The following is a 22698-nucleotide window of genomic DNA, read 5'->3' on the forward strand; positions in this document are numbered from 1 at the left end:
TCGGATCCCTCCTTCTACTGGCTTCTGATCTTAGAAGAGATGGAGAAGGTATCTGCCTGTTGCCTGGGGTGGGGTGGCGTGGGTCATACTGAGGGTCTCCCACAGGGGCCATCATCCCAAAGAGCCCCCGTGGCCAGCAGAACAAGGGCTCCTGAAGATGCCCCCAGTGCTGTGCAGCAGGTCGGGGTGGGGGGGTTAGTTTGCTGATGACATCAAGGGGGTGAAGGGAGAGGTCTGAGGGCGTGGAGATTATGCTGGGTCATCTGGGCCCACTCCAACCCCCGGGGCCCTTAAATGCAGAGGGGGGCAGACAAGGATGCCTTCACCTGCCATTACAGGTGGAAGGGGAAGGGGCTGTGAGCCCAGAGATGCAGGTGGCCCCTACAGCAGGAAAACGTGGAAAGAGCCATACGGTGGCCCAGGGAATCGGGAGTCAGGCAGGAGGAGGAGATGGGCTCCCAAGCTTCCCTGCGGCTGGGCAGGGTGGATCCCCCGGGTTAGGAGCCAAGCCAACCAGAGTGGCCTGTCCGACGGGCTCTACCCTGCCCTGCCCTCCAAGGCAGCAGCCCCAGTGCCAGTCATCCGTGACAGTCTGATGCCACCATCTCCTGTGCAGCTAGACCACGGGTGCCACGCTGCAGCTGGCATCTCGCTGGGGACAGGCCTCGGAGGGAGCCTGCAGTCCTATTCTCTTGTCTGTCCTGCTTGAGGAGCGTCACACCCCCGCCGAGCCTCAGTTTCCCCTTTGCCCTCAGGCCCCTTCCTTGAGCTGTGAAGGACACGCTGAGTACGACACGTTCTGCTGAATGCAGGCACGGCCCAGGTGGCCCAGGTGGCCGCTGGGGAGGACCACAGGGCTGCAGGCCTGGGAGGTCTGAGCCCGCTTCTCCACTGGAAAAGGGGCCAGGGGCAGATGATGGAGTCCGTCCTCTGACTCAGGCCCAACGTTCCCCCCGTGCCCACTGGTGTCATGGGAGGGCCAGATGGCGTCCATCTTGGTGAAGGAGGAGCTCGGACCCCAGGGAGCAGACGAAAAGCGAGGTTGGACGTGGTGGGAGGTGAGCTTACCGCCAGCCTCCGTGCCCCCTGCCTCCTCTGTTCTGTCTCACTCTCTTGTCCGTCTCCTGTTCCTCTCTCCTTCTCTGTCCGGCTCTGTCCCTCCCTGTCCTTGTTGGTGTGAGCTCTCTCCGAGGCCTCCCTTTCCAGCTGATGCCCCAGCTCTTGGCCAGTGTGGGCTTCTCGCCGTCTCTGCGTCTTCTCTTGCTTCTCACATCCCTCCTCCAGGTTCTTATAGGATAATCTCTGGTAACCCCCGAAGCACCCGCCCCATTGACCCTCCCCGGAATAGAACTGAGTCTCAGAGACCATCTGTGTCCCACTCCACATCTGCCCGTCCTGGGTATCATTGCCTCAGATCCTCTGGTGTCGGCCAATGGGATGACGGAGAGCTGAGAGTCAAATTCATGCTGTTGCCCCATTGTCTGAGTCCACAGTGTCTTTACCTGAAGGACAAGGTCCTACAGCATGTGGCAAGAAGTTGGGCTGAGGTCTGTCGACCAGGAGGATTTTCCTGATCCCACATCCTGGATGCCTGTCCTCTGGGGACCACCAGAGAAAAGGTCTTTTGGATCGACAGCTGTCTTAGTTGAGTGAGGGCAGAGTTTGTGCAGCAAAGACTGCGCAGGACGCACAGGTTTATCTCTAGTGAAGCACCCAAGTTGTCCTGGAGACCTCATTCCACCCAGTCACGCAGGGACCCAGGTCTCCACCATTTGTTATTTCACTGTCCCCTATGTCATTTTTGTCATTTGCATGGTTGGAGTGGGTCACCCATGAAGGTTAAGGTCTAGACCACAAAGGGCATGTGCCCAGGACAGCCTGCAGAGTGCATTCGGACTGCTGAGCTGTGTCTGCCACTCAGAAATCAGGGGGGTTGGGCTGGGGGACAGCTAGCAATCTCGGCCACTCTGGTCAGCAGGAGAAGCTCTTGCTTTAACTTCAATCTGACCCCTGTACTCTGTGGAGAGGAGTGCTAGGTGCGCCCCAGGATTCAAGCTCTAGGCTACTCCCCGAGGACCCATCTTCTGTCTGAAGGACCCAGTAGTTTCTTGGAAGATGAGCTATTCTTCTTGGAAAGAATCGTCCTCAGAGGCTTCAAGGCAAAAATATCCCAAACTGGAGGAGGGGCAGTTCCAAACACAGCCTGGGGCCTGTCATTCAAATAGTGTCCCGACTCAGCCCTGCAGATGGCTTCAAGCCAAAACGTGGGGTGCAAAGAAAAGTGAGTCAAACCCAGAAGACTGATTGGAAGGAACTGTGACGTGTGGGAATGGGTAGGAGGACCCACGGAGGAGAGCAGAGCCCACCCTTGCCGCGGCAGGTAAGGAAGGAAGAAGGAGGAGAATCCGTCTGTGTTTCTGTTCCTACTTTACCTCCAGGCTGGTGTGGCTGGGGACTGTGGTGGCTTAGGGGTTACTTGGGGTGGGACAGGGAATAGTCAATTTTGGCTCCCAGACAAAGGAAGTCCTGGCAGCGGGAAGGGGCAGCCAGGCCAAGATACAGAGGGAGATGTGACCGGCAGCAGGCGGCCAGGGCCACGCCCCTTAAGCCAGAGAGCTGAAGGCACCCTGGGTTTGCCATCAGCTGTCCCATTAGGAAGGGAGTGGGCAGCTGGGGTGGGACCTGGGGACCTCAGCGGCTGATCAGGAACGTTTGGCTGGATGATGTGGGCAGGAGAGGGAGGAGCGGGGAGGGGCACCGGGAGGGTTGGATTGTGGGTGAGGAGTCACGGGCGGGGCTGGTGCCAGGCAGGGCCCTCTAATTAATCCCCAGGATCGAGGGTTGCGCAATGGTGGAGAAATGTTGGATCGGGAGCCACCGTCACGCAGTCTAACAGTGTGTGACCAGAGAGGACGGAGCGTGGCCACCGAGGCACCAGCCGGAGAGTCCCATCTGGATCAGAACAGAGACCCACCTGGCCAGTCTGTGAAGTTGCACACAGGCCACCTATTTGCCCCTGTCACGGGCACTGGGGCTCCTCGGGGAAATAGCAGGCCGTGCAGGCCCCTTGATAGGAGAGAGCTTAGGGGAAGACGAGACACTAAGTGTGCAAAGTCACGGATGATTGTTCAGTGCTTCTGTGAGAGGAGCCATGAGGGGTTGGGGTGGGAGGGGTGACAGGGACTGGGTTCTTGGAAGGGACATTTAAGCTGCTGTAAGTAGGAGGTTTGTCCAGGGAGCACTCGGGAACAATTCCCAGGTGGTAGGTGCATGTGTGCAAAGGCCCTGGGGCTTAGAGAATGACTCACTGGATTAAGGAAGCAGATGCTTGTGAGGAACTTGATGGAGCAAGATGTGTGTGGCATGGGTGGGGGGGGGTAGAGGGGGTGGGGGTGGGGGTGGGGCAGAAGGGGGATAAGAGTTGGCCCTGTAGGTTTTATAACGGGAGAGGTTGAGAAAGGGCTCCTAAGCCATGGAAAGGGTTTGGACTTTGTCCTAAGGGACATGGGAAACCACGTGTGTGTGTGTGTGTGTGTGTGTGTTACACGTATGCCTGTGTGTGTGCATATTAGGACTCCCCAGAGAAACACAACTAATAAGATGTGTATATAGACATATATGGAAACTTATTTTAAGGAATCAGATCATACAATTATGGAGGTTGGAAAGTCTGAAGTCATCACGGTGAGGTGTCAGGCTGCAGATCCAGGAGAGAGAAGGTGCTGGGGTCCAAGCTCAAAGACCGTCTTCTCTCTGGCTCAGGGGACACCAGTCTTTTGTTCTGTTCAGACCTTCAACTGATTTGATGAGGCCCATCCACATTATGGAGGACGACCTGTGTTGAGGGCCACAACCAAGTCAAGATGGCGCCTGGCACTTTGCCAGGAGGAGTGGTTTGTGAGCCAACACCACCGAGCCATTAAGATGATGGAGATTCCTTATTGGCTGATTGCTGTATCTAGATGATGTTAATTGAAACAAGCTGTGTATAATCAGTTAGGTATATATACCTCTGCTGTCCTGTAATAAAGCGGCTCCCACTGTTTCAATTTTCCCAGTTATTTGCCCAGCCAGACTGCGGCAAACCTGCTCTACCCCAAATCTCAATGTTAATCTCATCCAAACGCCCTCACAGGTGGGCCTGGACTAATATTGAATGCGTGTCTGGGTGCTGAGGCCTAGTCAAGCTGACGCATAAAGTTAACCCTCCCAGTGTATCTGTCCATGGAGGGTGCTGTGTGATCGAAATTGCATTTCCTGGGCCCTCTGGATGCAGAGGGAGAATGGACTGGTAGGGTTGTGTGCAGAGGAGGATGGAGTCGCCACGGGAGAGGGGCCTGGGTTGAAGATGGTGGGGTGGAGGTGGAGACACGATTCTGTTTCGAGGGTCGGGGTGGGCACTGCAGTGCCGGGGAGCCCTCAGAGCTGTGTCTGCGGGGACAGAGGGGTGGAGCCAGGAGCCCGGGCCTGTGGGAGGCAGCCAGCCCCTGGCACTGGCTCATCCTCCTCCCGTCACACTGGGGCTCTTCTTCCCGCCCCCGGGAGCTGACACGATGGCTGAATGAATGACCTTTTCCCAGCTCCTCTCCAGGGGGAAGGGCCAGCTGGTCCTGGCTGGTTCCCCTCAGCATCTTCCTTTAAACCACTTCCCATTGTCCACGCTGATGTCTCCCCTGAAGTCCCCCAACGGTGTGTGCTATGCAATTAGCACGTAGCTCCTTCACTCCTTTATGACTCTTTAATTTTTAAAGGCTCATACGGAGGTGCTTTTCATGGGCAGTTGATTGCACATGTTTTTAAAAGTCCCAGCTGCCAGTAGCTGTCAGATTAGGCCAGGATGCAGAAACAAATGGCTCTTGATACCTTTAAACAACAAAGGTTTATCTCCTGTTCAATCGCAGCTCTCACCTGGGGACCCAGGTCTGCTCTATCCTGGGCCCTGCCACTTGTTTCCTGATGGCCGTGGTTCATCCAGGAAGCACGGGGGGCCTGGGGGCTGGGAGTGAATGAGGACCCTCGTGGCAGAGTTGGTGATCCAGGCACAAAAGCAGCATATACCACTTTCTCCTTTGCCCCGTGGTTAGAACATAGCCATGTGGCCTCGTGGAGTTGCAAAGGAGGCTGGGAAATAGGGTTTGGCAATATATCCACCAAGAGGGGTGATCAATATTGGTGAATGCCAGCCTCTGCCCCCGTAAGACTGTGGTTATTTTAGAGAAGCAGATCTGGGAGCACAGCAAGGCAAGATGAATTCTAAGGTCATGGGGCTGGGAAAAAGGGGTGCTGTGTCCTGAGCTCAGCTACCAACACGTGGTGAAGTGCTCACAGTAACGTGTTCACTGAATACGGCAGCATGTAAATCGGAATGTGATTTGTTCCCATCTATACTCTTTCTTTTCCTCTCTTTTATACATAGAGAAAGGTGGGGGTGGGGGTAGACTAGGAGAAGTCCGGACCCGATGGCATGCACCTGTAATTCCCACCACTCAGGAAGCTGAGACAGGAGAATCACAAGTTCAAGGCCAGCCTCAGCAGCTTAGTGAGGCCCTAAGCAAATTAATGAGACCCTGCCTCCCCTCAAATAAATAATAAATAAATAAAAAGGGCTGGGGATGTGGCTCAAGGACCTCCGAGTTAGATCCCCAGGGCCAAAAACAAAACACCCAAACAAAGCCAGACTGGAAGAAAACGCCTCCAAGTGCTGTTGGGTGAGGGCTTGGACCTCGGATGGTTAATCTCTTCATTATATTTTCAATATTTTCTACAATGAGAAATCAGTTTCCATTACTCTCTAAGCTTAGTTGATTAATTTTCTTAAGTTAAATGGTTTATTTTAAGGCCATTTGATGATAGAGATACCACCTGGCGGTGTGGTGACAGTGCACTGTCACCAATAGTGATGACCTGACCCCTGGATTCTGGTTCTTTACGGTGTCCAGCATGTTCCTGCGGCTGCCTTTGCTCTTTCACTGATTCGCTCTGTAAGCTCCAAACTCGTCCCCTCCCTGTCTGCTGGGTGCCAGCAAGACCCCGATACACAGAGGACCCTGAAGGGTGGGCCCAGCACCCCAGCACCCTGAGTTCAGGAATTTAGTTGTGAATGGATTCGGGAGCCCCTGCTGCAGGGCCTGTCATGAAGGGCCTGGTGCTGGGCTTCGGGGCTCGGCCGTTCCCTGTCACCTCCAGAGAGCACTGCAGTGGGCTCCCTGTATGAATGATGGCTGCTGTGGGGTGGGGCCGTGCCAGGTTCCAGGGACACGGGGAAGGCTACGGAAGCCCAGTGGGTCTTGGAGTCTGGAGACCAAGGTCTAATCAAGACTGGGCTCCTGCTCAACCCAGGGCTCTTTCTAGAACCTCCTTTCCTGGCTGCCAGATGGCTTGCAGCTGGCTGTCCCCTGCCGTGTGGCCTACCTGCACAGCTGGCCCACAGCCCTGTGGGGTCCCCATCTGTGACTTCAGGGAAGGCCAGACGCTCTAGGGAAACAAGATGCTCAGAGGGAAGGTCTGTGCATCTCGGCATCTAGGAGCATAAACAAAACGCTGGCTGCGGCTGTGGTCGCCTCTCGGGGCTGAGCCGGATTCCTGCCCAGGACCTGCAGCCTGACTTTCTGTGACAAGGCCCACACGCATACACATGCACACACCACACACAAGTACCAAGCACACGTGGACACACACATCTCCCCTGTCCCAATGGAAGAGCTGATTACTCTCTCCTCTGCCTTCTCTATGTCAGGGGCCTTGTTTATTATTATTTTTCCCCCAAACAAATTTAAGGGTAAAAAATAAAAAAGAATGGAGCGAATATGACTTCACTGCTAAATGTTTTTGATTCTGTAAGCAACAGACAGTTTTTTTCCCAACTAAACCTTACACTGGAAGCAGCGAAGGTGCTCAGGTTGAAGCCAGGTAGGGCCGGAGCCCTGGCTACGGGGAAGCTCCCCTCAGCTGTGGTTGGAGAAATACTGGGAAAAAGGGAGAGGAGGCACAAGCACTGCCCAAGGGTCAGGAGAGCCAGGTTCCATGCCGGGCTCAGCCTCAACTCTCAGCCCCAAAGACCTCCTTGGGGCCCTGGCTCCGCAGTGACTGGGTAAAGGGGGCAGGCCACCCCTCTTAGGGCTCGGCTGCCCATGGGCCCATTCCTGCAGGTGCAGATGCCTGGCGAGCCGAAGGGGCCCCAGGAAGCCCGCAGCCCTGCCCTCCCCTTCCTTAGGCCCGAGGATTCTCTGGGTTAATTTCTGGCTCTGTGATTGCATGGGAGGAAGCCCCACTGGGAATGAACTAGAACAGATAAAAAGTTGTATTTGGGCATTATTTGTTATAAAACCCTCAAAAAGTCCTGTGTGTGGTCATGTTTTGGCTCAGTTTGCGGACCTCCCGGAAGGACTGCAGAGCTGTTTGTGTGCTCACCTCCTCTGACCCTGGCTTTCAAATCAACTGATGCACTTTGTATCTTCAAAGCATTTTGGAAACGTGAGGCGGAACCCAGTAAGGAGGAGATTTGGAGTCCCACGCAGCTGTGTTCACTCCCCAAGCCCAAGACTTCCGTTTCCAAATGCTCAACAGAGCTGGAAGGGACCCTCCATTGTACAGATAGGGCAACCGAGCCCCAGCAGGAGGACCAGGTCAGTGGCAGAGCTGGGAGGGGGCCCAGGGCTCCTGACTGTGCCAGGGCAGGGCTTGTAAGGACCCAGGTTTCAAAGGAACAGAGCCCCACGTGGAATCCTGGCTCAGCCTACGGAAAGCCCCGGGATGGTGGGCAAGTCACTGAAGCTCAGGGTCACCTGTGGAAAGTGGAGGGATGCCCTGCTCACAAGGTCAATAACTGATAACTAACATGACCGATGCAACGTGTTGGTGATAGGAGCAAGGACAGCGCTGGGGAAATGTTCACAGCCCTCTTGATGCCCTCCCTGTCCAGACAGGAAGTTTGAGGCTGTGAAAGGCGCAGCCCTGTGGGGGCACCACCCTTGCACACTCAGTTTGCACAGAGGAGCAACGGATCTTGCCAGGTTCCTGGCAAGGAGAGCATTACACATCTGGGAAGAAATTCCCAGGCAAAGCCCCTTGGGATGGAGGCCGAGAACCAGGAGCTGTGTGTGGCCAAAACATCCCACCTGAGGCCAGGGGAGAAGGTTGGTCACCCTCCTCAGCGCCTGTGTGGAGCCCGGGCAGGGCAGAGAGCAGGAGGACGGGGGAGCCCCGCTGCCTGACTTGGCTGACCTGCAGCACACCTCGGGCTTTGTGTCCAGAATCCAGTCAACTCTGTGGACGGGACCTGGGAGCGAGGGCTGCAGAGGAAATCCCCCAGTGAGCAAGCTGTCGAGAAGCCACAGAAATTCTTCCGGGGGTGGAAGGTTGGGGTGGGGAAGGAGAGGGGCCCTTTGGAGGCAGAGTCTAGAAATTGAGTCAGATAAATTTCCCAAACTGCCCAGGACCAGGGAGGCCCCCGCTGATCCCTAGCTTTAGAGTTAGAAAACTAAACTGGCGTAGTTTTCTACAAACCTGGAGAGATGATGGAGAAATCTACTCCTCCCACCTGGTATACATCCCCGCTGGGCCCAGCACCCTGGGGCGCCTGTCAGTGTGAGCTCGGAGCCCCAGGACCAAACCCACCCAGACTTAAGTCTCATGGCCCTCAGGCCCTGGAAGAAGCCGAGCCCCCCGATCATCCAGGACCCCCACTTCCTGTGTAGGTCCTGAGCATTCCCGATTCTGACCCCATGACCTGTCCTTCCAAGGCTGACCACCCCCTTTCCCCAAGTGCCAGAACTCAGGATCTGTCAAGAGCTCCTATCCAGTCACCTTCCTGGGCCAACGCAAATGTGGCTGTGCAGGTGCCTCAAGTTCCCCGTGCCAGAACCTGTGAGCCACAGAGGAGCTCTGCTTGCTTTTCCTGCCATTTCCTAAACGTCTCTTCCTCTGCAAAGCCCCTCGCTCCTTTGACATACACCTTCCTGGCCCTTACTCCTCCTGGCTGAAATTTCCCACATCCTAGCACCCTCCTTTATTCACCAAAAACCTCAGTACCTCAGGAGGCACAGGAGGTTGGTTTCAGGACCCCGCTTGGGGAGCAAAATCCAAGGAAGCTCAAGTTCCTTAAATAAAATGGCAGAGAATTTGCATACAACCCACACGCACCTGCCTGTGTACTTTAAATAACCTCTAGATGGCTTATAGCACCTGCTGCAGAGAGGGTGTAGGCACGGGTAGCTGACCACTGTATTGTTTTTGGAAATCATGACAAGAAAAACATCCTATATCTTTAGTACAGACACATCCCCCCAAATATTTCAGTCCGTGGCTGATTGAATTCACGGGTGGGCCAGGCATTGCTCCGGACACGAGGACACCGCTCTGCTTTAGAAGCAGAGCTTGAGGCTGGACACTTGGTTTTAAGAAGTTACTGGGGGAGAAGGGAGCGAGGGATGGAGGCCTGGGGAAGGTGCCCTTGTCTGGAGAACCAGCTTCTGCCTCACTCCACGGGGGGCTCGGGAACACCCGAGGCAGTCGACCGTCAGGGGCCAGCAGAGTGCTGGGAACCGAGCCTCCAGGGGACTGGGCTGGGTCATCGGCCACAGCTGTGTCACTGTCCAACTCCAAGTCACCTCCCAGTGGCCTGTTCTCAGGGACAGCCAGAGATCTCTTCTGCCACCCGTCTCAGCCACCCACTCACTGTCCTGATTTCAGGAACCCACTCACCAAATACCCTCTCTCGTTCTTCTAGCACACGATTGTTCAAAGCCTCTCCACCCAACCACCTGCGCCTTGGCCAGCCCCCGTTGGCTGGTTTTGGCTGAGAAAACCATACGGCTGGGTCCTTGTTCTCACTTGGATCGGCACACAGACCCCTAGTCAGTAAGCCCACCTGCTCTCCGGGGTCGCGGTTCTTTCCCGCCTGTCCACCTGGTGTTCTCCCCTCGCTGGTGCTGACAATGGCCCTCGGGTCTTATGAGGATATCCGGGCCCAGGGGTGAGCTGCTCCTCCCCAGCTCCCAGCCTGCCAGGAAGTGGTCCCCACGCGTCCACACGGGAGTCAGGCTCAGGAGCAGGGCCTCCCCCGTGGGGTCCCCTTCCACCCCCCTCCTGGTCCCTTCACAGCACTTCAGAGTGGCCCCAGCCGTGGTCCCCACCTTCTCACCTCCCCCTCCGGGCTTTCCAGAGGGGTGCTTGTCCCCAGGATTCCCGTGAGATGGTTCCCAGGGTCACCAAAGCTGGGCTCGGGTCCCTGTCCTCACCTGCCTTCACCTCCCAGCATTGTCTGATGTGACTGGCCTGACTTCTAGAACCTTCCCTTGCTACATTTCCCACCTCAGGTGGTTGCCTGCTCCTTGCTCCCTGTGCTTATCGAGACCCCCTCAAGGTTGGAGTGCCCCAGGGCCTGCCCTGGCCTTCCACCCCCTCCTCCACCCCTTAGGTGAGCCCACCCAGAACGTTGCTCGATACCCCGTCCTGGGAGACTCAGAAACTCTCTCTGACAGCCAGCGCTCCCCTGAGCTCCAGACGCTCCTCCCGGGCAGCCCGGCCTTCTCCACCTGAGGACAAGCTCCCCTTGACCCTCACCTGACATGGTGGGGCTCTGGTTCTCGCGAGTCCCAGTCCTTCCCCAGTTTCCCCAAGACAGGAAAGGCCGTCACCACAGGCTCCGTGGCTCTGCCCCAGACTGAGAAGTCGCCTTCGGTTCCTCTCTCCCCTCCTCTGAGCCACCAGCCATTCCTGGTGGCTCTGCCACTGAAGCAGATCGGATCTGATGGCCTCTGGCACCTGCGTCCCCTGAGCCCAGGGACCGTGAGCTCACCTGGCCGACCTGGCTCCTGCCCCCCTGCCCTTCCTCAGAGCTGAGTGATGTAGTGGGGGGAGGTCAGACCCCGCGCTCCCCAGTGCCCTCCGGCTCCACTTCCAATGGATCCACATTCCTCACCAGGCCAGAGCCACCCGCCCTGCCTGCGGCCATGCCCTCCCGTCCTCTGGGCCTCCCGGCCACACGGTTTCCTCCAGCGCCTCGTCCTGCAAAGCTCTGAGTCTCATCAGGACCCCACGCCTTCATCCTGTGGTCTGGAATGTTCTTCCTGAGCTCTCAGGATAGCTGCCTTCCTACACGCAGGGCCCAGAGGCCCCCTTCTCAGAGGCCCTTCCTCACCTGGTCACTGTTCAGAGCCTGCATCAGTCCTGTTCAAGACCCCCTCCGTCCCCAACTTCACCTTCCTGGGTGCTGGTTGCAGGCTCACCGTCATCCCCTGGTGACCCAGAGTGCCATGAGGGCAGCGTTCTGTCCCCACACCTGCCAGGTGCCCTAGGTGCTGGAGGCTCATGCCAGTTCTTCTTTCCTGACAGCTTGGGGCCTCCGGGGCCTCGGGGCCACCCCAGCCTAAGCAGAGAAGGCAGTGGCCCCCTGAGCAGGAGGAACCGCAGTCGGCAACGCCAGGTCTCCTGGGGCTGTAGATGCCAACGTCCCCGAGAAATGGACAGCCACCCTCACGTCAGCTGCACCCGACGCTCCAGAGAGGAGCCTCTGCAACGGAGGACACCGGCCTCACAGCCCCTGCTCCCAAGAAAGTGCTGCGGGGACACTGAGGGAGTTCGACTCTTACTGACACCTGCAGTGTGTTTGCTACCAACTGGTGAGGGGGACCCGGATGGCCGTGGAAGAGCTGCCCACATCCAGCTGCCCACCTCACTGAGACCCGGCCTGAGCCCCTACCTGGAGTCAGACTCTGCTTTCCCAGGTCACTGTCCCACTCCAAAAGACCTCCAGGGCTGACCTCACGGGACAGCTCGGGATCTTTCCTGCCACCCATCTCAGTCCCCCATGCCGTCTGGATTCCAAGGGTCCCACTTGCTGAGACCCTCAACGGAAAGAGGAGCAGGCTGAAGGCCGGGGGCAGGGGGGCCCTGAACACTGAGGCCACAGTGGGGGGCAGAGAGGGCCGGCTGGAGGGGACCTGGAGCCCACCACGCGAGCCCTTCAGCTTTCCTCCTGGATGGCGGGGAGGGGCCCCAGTGCTCTGAGGAGCCCCAGGTGTGACTTCACCTGTCAACCGGTCACTCCGGCCGCTCGGTAGTAATGGAAGGCAGGGGAAGGGGCGAGGGGCAGGGAACAGCTCTGAGCTCCATGCCACCAGTCCAGAGGGCCCTGGGTGGTTTAAGGATGGAGGCTTGCCAAGTCTGTAGGGATGGCAGGTGAGCCCCCAACACACGGGGACACCAGAGGGCAGCTGGGGTAAAGGACGTCTGCGGGGCTCCGACTGCAGGCACCTGGCAATAAGGACAGCCAGCCCTTATTATGTGCCTATGTGCCAGGCCCTGCCAGCCTCCACAGAATGAGCCTCGGGACCAGAGACGCCAGGCGGGAGACTTCATTTGTCATGTGCTATGGAGTGTGATCTTGCTCCAGGGACACCTGGAATAAGAGAAAGGCCAGGTCACTGTCAAAGGACAGCAGTAGAGGAAAGGGAGGAGGGAGGGAGGGAGGGTGCTGACCCCCCAGGGGGTGCTTGTGGGTGACAGTGGCCAAATTATATTGCTACACTGTGTGCAGGGACAAATCTGTAACCACAAACCCCATCATTATATAGGACTGAAGCATACCCCCTGCCAAAACGTGGAAAGATGAAAGAAAGGAAGGAAGGAAGGAAGGAAGGAAGGAAGGAAGGAAGGAAGGAAGGAAGGAAGAAAGAAAGACCGGCTAGGGTCCTGTGGGCTAGTACAGTTGGGCAGACCCAGGTGTGCAGAAGGCTCTGGGGCGAAGGGGGGTGGGAGCCTCACAAATTGCCAGCCCCTCAGTGTACCCCCTGGCCACCTGCAGGGACAGGGCTCCGTGCCAGGCAAGGGGTCCTAAAGGGCTATACCATAGACTGTGCCATCAACGGGTGTCCTGTTCAGCCAGGGACAGGTGCCCCGCCCTCTCTAGCCCTCTTTTGACCACGTGTAACAGACTCCAACAGAAACAGATTCGAGTGAAGAGGAATCCCAGAGCCCGACGTGCCTGAAGAGCCAGGCCCGTGTCCAGCCTCAGGAGATGGTCACTCTGGTTGACATCTCAGCTGGTGTCACCAGGACTCCGTGCACCAAGGGTGGGGATGTGTGGATCCCCAAGAAGCTGGTCCTGGAAGAAGAATGGGCTGAGCGGAGGCAAGCCACCAAGCCGAGTCGGCCACCAACAGGGGATTCCAGGTGAGACTGCAGGCAGCACTGGCCAGGGGGAGCCCCGGGAGGGAGAGGTCATCTCCCCTGGGGGGTCAGCTGGAGGCAAGGGGAGAGGTGGGCTCCAGCTGAGACCTAGAGGGAGTTCTGCACAGGTAGAGGAGGTGGGACGAGGGTCACCCCCGGCAGAGGAGCCGCTCCATCTAAGGGGCGCGGGGCGCGGGGCTGGAGCTTGGGGCTCGGGAGATGGTGGGCAGCTGGCCATGGGAAGCTTGGGAAGTGAGGGAAGGAGTGGGTTGGCGGTTTCACAGGGGCCTTGGGCGGCGTGAGGAACGTGGACACCTTTCACAAGCTTTGGGAGGAAGTGGGGTGGCAGAGCCGGGGTCGCCGTGTCCATGCTTTATGGAGATCGCCCGTGGTGGTCAGGGGTGGACGGGGCACAGCCAGAGGCTGCTGTGGCCTGCTCGGGGTAGGACCTCGGCAGGGAGAGGGGAGGTGACTGCAGGAACTGCGCGGTTAGACTCTGCACGGGTCGAGTGTGGAAGCGGCCGTGGCCAGCAGCTGACTGCTCATCCAAGGTCCAAGCCTCTTTCCCGCCAGCAGGAACTCCGTTTCCTAAGAGCACCAATGACTGGTTATTGTCTGTGTTCTCAGTGCCACGCAGCTAAAGGTGGCAAGTCATGCCAATGAAGTGCAAGCAGAATTCTAACAGGGAAACCTACTGTTTTCTACCAAAAAAAAAAAAAAAAAAAAAGTGGAAACATTAGGGTAACAGACCTTTCCTTCCTTTCCTCTTGCTGGGAAGGTTGTTGGAATGTCTGGAGGTAGAGCACCTTTCTTGTGATCATGAGGATGTAAGCTTCAAGGTAAGGAAGGTGGAACAGGAGGCCATATGGTGCACTGTTCCATACGGCCCACTCCCATGCCGCCTGACATAGTGCCTCTTTGATTAAGCCACTGTAGTTGGGCTTTTAAAAAATTAATTAATTTATTTTTTATTCTATTTTTTAAATATATTATAACAGAATGCATTTCAATTCACAGTACACATATAGAGCACATTTTTTTATATCTCTGGTTGTACACAAAATAGAGTCACACCATTTGTGTCTTCATACGTGTACTTAGGATTATGATGTCCATCTCATTCCACTGTTTTTCCTACTCCCCTGCCCCCTCCCTTCCCCTCCCACCCCTCTGCCCTTTCTAGAGTTCATCTATTCCTCCCATGCTCCCACTCCCAACCCCACTATGAGTCAGCCTCCTTCTATCAGAGAAAACATTCAGCATTTGGTTTTGGGGATTGGCTAACATCACTTAGCATTATCTTCTCTAACTCCATCCATTTATTTACCTGCAAATGCCATGATTTTATTCTCTTTTATTGCTGAATAATATTCCATTGTGTATTTATGCCACATTTTTTTTATCCATTCATCTATTGAAGGGCATTTAGGTTGGTTCCACAATTTAGCTACTGTGAATTGTGCTGCTATAAACATTGATGTGGCTGTGTCCCTGTAGGATGTTGTTAAGTCCTTTTGGGTATAAACCGAGGAGTGGGATAGCTGGGTCAAATGGTGGTTCCATTCCAAGTTTTCCAAGGAATCTCCATACTGTTTTCCATATTGGCTGTACCTTTTTGCAGCCCCATAAGCAGTGTATGAGTGTGCCTTTCCCCCCACATCCTCGTCAACACTTATTATTTCTTGATAATCGCTCTTCTGACAGGAGTGAGATGAAATCTTAGAGAAGTTTTGATTTGCATTTCTCTAATTGCTAGAGACGTTGAACATTTCTTCATATGTTTGTTGACTGACCATATTTCTTCTGTGAAGTGCTAGTCCCATTTCTTTGACAATTTATTGATTGGGTTATTTGGTTTCCTTTGGGCGAGTTATTACGTTTTTTGATTTCTACCTGAGGTGCACATGGTAAAGATTTCCTTCCATTCTGTAAGCTTCCGCTTCACATTCTTGATTATTTTCTTTGCTGTGAAGAAGCTTTTTAGTTTGGTTCCATCCCACTTATTGATTCTTGATTTTACTTCTTGCACTTTAGGAGTCTTGTTGAGAAATTTGATTCCTAAGCCGACATGATGGAGATTTGGGCCTACATTCTCTCCTAGTAGGAGCAGGGTCTCTGGTTTAATTCCTAGGTCCTGGATCCACTTGGAGTTGAGTTTTATACAGGATGAGGCATAGGGTCTAATTTCATTTTGTTGCATATGGATTCCCAGTTTTCCCAGCACCATTTGTTGGTTCCACAACTTAGCTACTTTTCTCCAATGTATGTTTATGGCACCTTTGTCTAATATCAGATAACTGTATTTATGTGGGAGTGTCACTGTGTCCTCTAATCTGTACCATGGGTCTTCATGTCTCCTTTGGTGCCCAAACAGGTGGAGGTTGGCATATTAGCAGATTGGGAGCACTGCAAAGGGAACAGGTTTGAAAAAATCCACAGGGCAGGGAAGGAGCCCAGGACCCAGAGCCAGGACGACCCAAATGACCAAGGCTCTGGAAGACCCTGTACCCTTCTCAACCTCTGCCTCCCAGTCTGTGAAATAGCGTTTTAAAACCTAGTACCTTGAGAAGACCAGAAACAAATCCATTATGTAAAGCATCCAATATGCACTTTGGGTTCTCAATAACCCTCTCAGGGATTTGGTTTTGGAGTCAGGAGAGAGGACTCCATTCTCACTGGGGATTAATGGTTCACAAAGATAGAGACGGCACAGTGGGGAGGCTGGGAGGGTTCCTCAGAGGTGGGCTCCGGCTTGTCCTGCAGATACGTGGAATGTGCAATGATGACACTCAGGCACAGAGATGGCTAAACATGGGTGGTCAGAGGTCCGTGGGCTCGTTTGGGCAACAGATTTCGTGCAGCATCATAAACTCGGAAGAGCTGACAAACAGAGCTGATCCACGGTCTGTTTGTGAGGGTTCCAGAGGAGGGAGGGGCTCCCGCTCGGGCGGTCCCCAGAGTGACTCAGCTCTTGTTTACCGCGCTCTGTTCAAGGCCTGCTCGCTGCCAACCGGAAGACCGCGGATGGGTACTTGGGAGCCAGTATGTTTCCGGAGTGTGGTTCTGGAGTCAGGGGAGCCAAGGGCTGGAAGGGACACTGAAGCCATCTGGCCACCATCCCTCGGAGCTGCAGCGCCCTTTATGGGTCCCTGCCAGGCTCTGGCTCAGCCTCTGTCCATGCTCCAGATAGGGGGCCTCACTACCTCCCAGGATGCCCACTTCATCACGACGGTGAGCACCCTGGGCGCAGGCTACAGGCCTCAGCCACCTGTGTCCTCGGAGCCTGGCACAGTGTCAGTCTGTAGAAATGTCCATCAAGGTCTCTTCTGTCCGTTGTCACTTTATAGTGAGCTAGGTTCTGGGGGTCGGACAGGAGTACACTCAGAAGAGTCCAGAGCATAGATGGGAGGCAGGAATGTGCACAAAGGACGGTGGCAGTGAGGGTGACGGTAGGGTCACACAGGTCCAATGCAAGCGGGGCCTCACAGGGGGACTCCCGATGGCACTGGGAGCACTGGCCGGGCTTGTGGAGACAGCGACAGCCTCTGCTGCAGGGGCCTGAAGGCCTCAGAGGTTTCCCTGGCTCTTGTGACCTGGGTAAGGTCAGCAGGCCACCCCGCCTCTGGGCTGGGGAAAGCCAGGTCTCCGGGGAGTTTAGGTTCCATGGAACCTAAACTCCTCTGGCCCAGGAGTCCCACCCGCATGTCTCACCCACGTTCACCACGTCCTGCCTGACACCCAGCATGGGGCTGGGCTTTCCCTGTTTCCACAAGGGACCCTCACAAGGGACACTCACAGCAGGTGTGACGGGGTGTGCACTGGCGCCCCCCGAGGGCCAGGGGGTGCATTGCAGCAGCACCTCCACCCCCAATGCTTGGCCACCGGCAGCATCTGACCTGGACGCCTCTGCTCGGCTCTGAGTCCCAGCTCCCACCGCCCTGCCTTGGCCCCTACGTGGCTCCTTGTCCACCCTCCCCACCGTGGGGGCAGCCTCCTGGCCACCTGCACTGTCCCAGCGCACCTGGCTCCGCGGGTCACAGGGTGTTCCTAGAGCAGAGTCTTGGCCCCCGGCAGAGGCCCTGGCCGCGATCGCAGTTCTCCTTATCTAAGGTCCTCCACACTGGGCAACTCTGTCCCCTGGGCTGTGCATGCCACTGGCCCCTCTTTTCCTGGACAGCAGCTCTGCCAGCATCGCGTCGTGCTCTGGGCAGCCCGAGGGGAAGTGGCTGCCCGCGGATCTCCGTGCACACGCTTCCCGTTGTTACCAAGGGCATTTGTTCCATTTTTGCTCATGGGTTCCTGGCCCCTGTGGGCAGCGCAGGACACAGAGTTGGCTTGTGGTCAGGGCTTTAAGCAGTCCTCCTGGGGCCCTTGAGGGGACCTTGAGGTCGATGTGGTTCTTGAGGCCAGTGCCTTGGGTGCCCTCCTTCTCCGGCTTCCTCGGGATGGCCGTGGCTTATAGCTGTGGGAGGAGCTCACGTCCACAGAGGTTCCAGTCACCCTGGGAGTCTGCCCTCGGGTCCTTGCAAGCAAAGAAATGAGTCAGTCCAGGCCAGGGGTGCGGTTGTGAACTGACCAACTTCAGAACTTCTGCACTTGACCCTGGATGTCCTGAAGGAGGCTTGGCCCAGAATGGACGCTGACCCCCACCTAACCAAGTGAGGCTGGTGCTACCTGACCACCCCAGCCACTGAGGCAGTCTGAGGGGTATGTGGCCAGTGCATGTGCATGGCCCTTGTCGTCCCCTGGATGCTCTGGTGTTCCCCAAAGGCTCCTGTGCTGGGAGCTGGTCCCTAGTGTGTTGGGAGGTGGTGGAAGCCTTAAGCAGTGGGGCCTTGTGAGGAGTAACAAGGTCACGGGGGCATCGCCCTTTGAAGGATCAGTGCTGGTCTCCGTGGAGAGTTTGTCCCTGAAAGTGCAATGTTATACAAGAGTGAGGTTGGCCCTGAAGCCCTCTGTCTTCCTGTCTTGCCATCGGAGCTCTCTCTCCTAGGTGTTCCCACTGTGATGCCATCTGCCACAATGTGAGGCAGGTAAGGAGGGTCCTCATCAGAGCCAAAAAGACAGGGCCACATGACCTTGGACTTCTAACACTGTAAGCTAAATAAACCTTTGTTTCTTTTTAAAGTACCCAGTTTCAGGTAATTCATTATAGCAACAGAAAATGACTCCATCAACTGGTCTTTGGCAAAGGCTATGCTCTTCTTTGCTTCTGTGTCTTTGCATTGCAAGGATCTTCACCCAGAGTCCTGTTCCCACATTCATTCAACTGGGGCACCCTTACAAGGCCCACAGCTCACCTGGACACTGCCCCTTATCCCTCATCTGAAGACTGGGCCAGCACATGTCCTCTGGGCTCTGATTGTGGGTGCTGTTCTGCTTCTCACTGTATTGTTTTAAGGTCGTGTGGGGCTCCAGGGCAGGGCTGGCCCTAGTCCAGCTCCATCCTCCAGGTCTGGTTCAGTATGGCTCTGGAAAAGTTCGCAGACGTGACTGCCATGAGCTTGGCCTGCTGAGGTTGATGTAGAAGAAGGCGGGGTGCAGCAGTCATTTAATGATTCAGAAACCCCAAAACAAAGTTGGTGCTTTCCTCGATTATGAAATCATAGACAATTTGCAAAGTTCAGAAAAGCATTAGGGAAAGAGTGCTGTTCTTTCCATTCTTGGCAATATCGGGTTCATTTTTGTTTAGAGTTGATTTTTAACTGCTGTATTCCATGTCCTCTGCCAGGGTCGTCAATCATGTTGTGTGTACACTGCACAGACCTGCCTGGGTATGGTGTCACCAGCCGGATCCTCTCAGGCTCCTCTGTGTACATACCTTTTGTAAACAGTTGCCGATCTCCCACTAAGTGGGTTTGTCCTGGTTTACTTAATCCCCGTTATTAGAAATCAAGGTCGTTCCCACATTGTCAGCGTTAAAAATAACAGCGTGAGGAAACGCTTGGCCCCTCGCCGGCTGAGTCTTTGGAGATGCAGGGCCAGGGTCAGCAGCAGCTGGAGGTCTGCTGGGCCAGCCTTGGCCAAACGTAAGGAACCACCGGGATGTTTTGTGGGTCCCAAAGATTGATCTGCTTTTATTTATTTATTTAAAATAACTTGAAAAATCTGGAGGAGTCACGTACAAATTCCATCCTACAACTTCTTCAGGAGAACCAGGTCGGGAGACCCTGGGCCTCGTCATCCCGCAAGTCACTCTTGGATGGGGCACAAACTCTCCCTTTTGCCCCAAGCCCCACCCCGTCCTCTCCACCCCACCAGGAGACCGAGTGGCGGTCAGCATGGCCCTTGTACTTTGGTTGGGGTTTTTCTTAAGGAGAAGGGCGAGATGTTTCTGGTATCTATGTTTTTCCCCAAAGTGGAACTTGAAGGGCAGATCAAGCAGGAGTTAGGTTTCATAAAACAAAGGAGAGAACGAGTTTCTTGGTGCAATTGAAGAATATTCATAACCCTTCACATGCAGATCAAGTGCTTCTTTGTAGGAAGGCCACTTAAACTATATTCTGTGAAAATTTGAAGCACACCCCAGGTTCCTGGGCCCCGGCCTGCTTCTCCTGCTGTGAGCCTCTGCTAGGCAGTGAGTTCCTGTAGCCTGATGGACCTGTCAGGGGCTTTGTGCGGCAAAGAGAAGACAACGGATTCCCAAAGGCTGAAGCCCCAAGAAGACGTGAGTCTCACACGACAGGTGTGAGAGCAGGTGGGCTTCAGGTACAGGGCGCTCTGGGGTTCCATGCTGACATCAGGGACCTGAGTTCTTTCCAGTCTCTCTACTCCACCATTCTTAGCACTGATGTCACCCTGAGGCTGGTGCATCTCATGGCTTCCAGATGACAGCCAGGGACAGCTGGTACAATGTGCTTCTTTATTCACACCCACCAGGAGAAGGCAGAGAAAATAAACTTTCCTTCAGAAAGACACTTGCACTTGGGAGAGAAAGGTCTGCAGGGAATGCTGTGAGCTGATGGTTGGGTGAACCCCGGGGGGTTGAAAGGGCCTTGGGACATCAGCCTCATGCCTTCCGAGGGCCCTCCAACCGCTTGGCTGGGCTCCAGAATTGCAGATTCCAGCTCAGTACTCAGGTCAAATTCCTGTCAATCTCCACCTGAAACCGGTTCTTCCCAAACTAGGAGGGCAGCCTTTGACTCTCTCCCCTCATCCCCTTTCCCCAAAGCCAGCAGGTCTCAAAGCCAGGGTCTATTTCACACACTTGTCTTTGGGCCTTCAACATTCTTCTCCACAATGTCGTAGGTCACCATATACATTTTACACCTGGGGGTGACCCCAGGAGACCAGATGAGCAGGGCCCCCACTGTTTAGGTGAGCAGTAGTCGTTATTTCCCATCAGACTCCGACTTCCGCCCAACGTGACAAGACAAGCCGGGGCTGGGTGGCTGTCTACTCAGGGACCCATGGGGTGTGCGGTGGGTGGCCAGGCTCCAGGGCTCACACTCCTGGTTGGCTGGGGGGGGAGAGGTTTTTCTGACCCCCCTTCCTGGGCCGCTGCCAGCCACAGTCCAGTAATCAGAAGTCCCTGAAGTGCTCGGCGCTGCAGAGGGTCGGGGCTGGCAGCTGCCTCCCAGATGCTAATGTAAATAAGCCTCAGCTCCCAATGTCCCCAGATGGATGACGGTCTCCGAGGATGTCTCTAAATGCACATTAGGCCCTCAGCCAGGTTGCAGCCTCATCTACGGGGGGCTCCTTATCACCACGTGCTGTTGCACTCGGCAGAAGGGGAAATCACAGAGCACTGAGCTGGGGGAGGCTGTTAGGATCCGCAAATCCACTTCTTGCAGGACCCACCTACAAGGCGGGCCACCTGTGATGCTGGTCCTGAAGGATGGTCTTGGGCCTTAGTGTCACACTGCCCGCAAGGACGCCATAGGAGCCAGTGACCTAGAAACTCCAGCCACCGTTCCTCCCCCAGCCAGCCCCCCCCCCCACAAGGCCACTTGTTTCCAGATAATGACAATGAGCCTGAGGGTGAGCGGGTGGGCTGAGGGCCAGGCGGGCAGTTCACAGTACAGCCAGGAAAGGACCCAGAGTCCTGCCCTCCTCCCACCGGGAACCAGGCTCTCCACCCTTCCACGGCTGGAGGGTGCTGGGAAGGAGAGCGCAGGTAGCACCTGCCGGGTGTCTAGTCATTCTCTTTCTCATTTGATATCATCTGTTTATGCATTTATACATGTGATTTGTAAGTTGATGTGAAATCCGTGTGAAGGGAAATGGCCCGATCCTGCATGTGCGGCCTGCTGGGAGTTGGCAGGTTCTAAACAAGCGTCCCCTTCCCACCAGAGTCCCTGGCCCCTGACGGCCATCTCTGTTGACCATCGTGTGGGTTCTTTTGTGAGATGTCTGTTTGAATCCTTGCCTAATTTTCATGGGGCTATTTGTCATTTTGTTATTGAGTCGTAAGAGTTTTAACATAGAACCGGGATACCAGTTCTCCATCAGATAACTGTTTTGTAAATATTCTCCTCCAGTCTGGCTAACTTATTCATTGTTACAGAAAAATTGTCTTTTGGTGAGCGGAGGTTTTAATTCTGATGAATTTCCATTTGTTAATTTTTTCACTTGTTGCTGTCTGTGTCCTGTGTGAGAAACTTACACCAACTCCAAGTTATGAATCTGTGTGTCTGTGATTTCTTTCAGAATTTTAATTTCAGTCTTTATGTTTTCAAATATTGTACATCATGCGTTAACTTTGCCCAATGATGTGACATAGGGGCATAGATTGTTTTTTTTTTGGTCTTAGGTCACTATTTAGTTATGCCACAATATGTTGAAAAAGACTTTTCTTTCCCCATTGGAAAAAATGAGATATTTGTATCTCATCAAAAACTGAATAACACGTAAGTGTGAATTTTCTTCTGGGGTCTCTGTTCTGTCCCACTGATCTATTTGCCAGTCCTTATGTGGGCACCATATTCTCTTAATGAAAGCATCTTTACAGAAAACCTTGAATTCTGAAAGCAGGTAGCAGGTTTTGTCTAGATAGCTTCGGCTATTCTAGGTTCTTGGTCCTTCAATTCAAATTTTAGAACTATGTTGTTAATGCCTGGTAATTGATTTGATCAGCATTTTTGCATTAAATTCATACATTAATTTGAAGATAATTGGTATCTATAAAACATTGAATTTTCAAGTCAATGATCATAATAACATAGTTCTCCATTTATTTAGAATTTCTTTCATTTTTTCTTGGTAATGTTTTTCAATTTTTAGTGTTTGGGGTCTTACACATCTCTTTTTGCTTTTTATGCTTATTCCTAAATATTCAAGAATTTTAAAAATATTTTATTGTGAATGATGTTGCTTTTCAAATTTAAGTTGCTTACTGCTAACTTAAAAATATGATTGATTTCATATATATATATATATATGATCCATACATGTATATGTGTATATATATATATATATCTTGTATTTTGCAATCTTGCTAAATTAATAATCCTTGTTGTAATTGTTTTGTAGCTTTCTTACCATTTTCTATATAAAAACAATATTATCTGCAAAGCAGTTATTTTTCTT

Source organism: Marmota flaviventris, chromosome 2 (assembly GCF_047511675.1).
Source record: "Marmota flaviventris isolate mMarFla1 chromosome 2, mMarFla1.hap1, whole genome shotgun sequence".
Lineage (NCBI taxonomy): Eukaryota > Metazoa > Chordata > Mammalia > Rodentia > Sciuridae > Marmota > Marmota flaviventris.